Below are 492 nucleotides of genomic sequence, written 5' to 3'. Positions count from 1 at the left end.
TAGCTAGGCATTGTTTCTCTCTTGTATCGTCTCCCCCCTCTATCATGGTTTTCCCACTTAAGGTGCCTGCACTTCCCCCCCTTTCTTCCTTGCTAATACCCTTGCTCCTATGATCCTACCTCTGCTGAGCTTCTTCTTTCTCCGTATCCCCTAGGTTCCTCATATAACCTTCCCTCCTACCTCCCTTAAACTAACCCAATTTTTATCCATATCTCCCTTATTAAGGCCTGTTACCTACTATTCTTCTCCTTCAGGTTATTTCTTTTCCTTTACCTCACTGTTTCCTTACCCTTGTCCTGGTTCCTGCAGTTGTGTCTGTTTGCATACTTATTTATCAGAGTCTGATCCTAGGACCCACATATGAGGGAGAACATATGTCGATTTTTTTTTCTGAGTCTTTGTTGTTAGTATAACAGTTTCTAGTTCCATCCACTTACCTGCAAATTTCATGATTTCATCTTTCTTTACTGCTGAGTAAAACTCCATCATATA

Source organism: Nannospalax galili, unplaced genomic scaffold (assembly GCF_000622305.1).
Source record: "Nannospalax galili isolate Female #2095 unplaced genomic scaffold, S.galili_v1.0 scaffold7, whole genome shotgun sequence".
NCBI lineage: Eukaryota > Metazoa > Chordata > Mammalia > Rodentia > Spalacidae > Nannospalax > Nannospalax galili.
Note: the sequence above shows the minus strand (reverse complement) of the source record.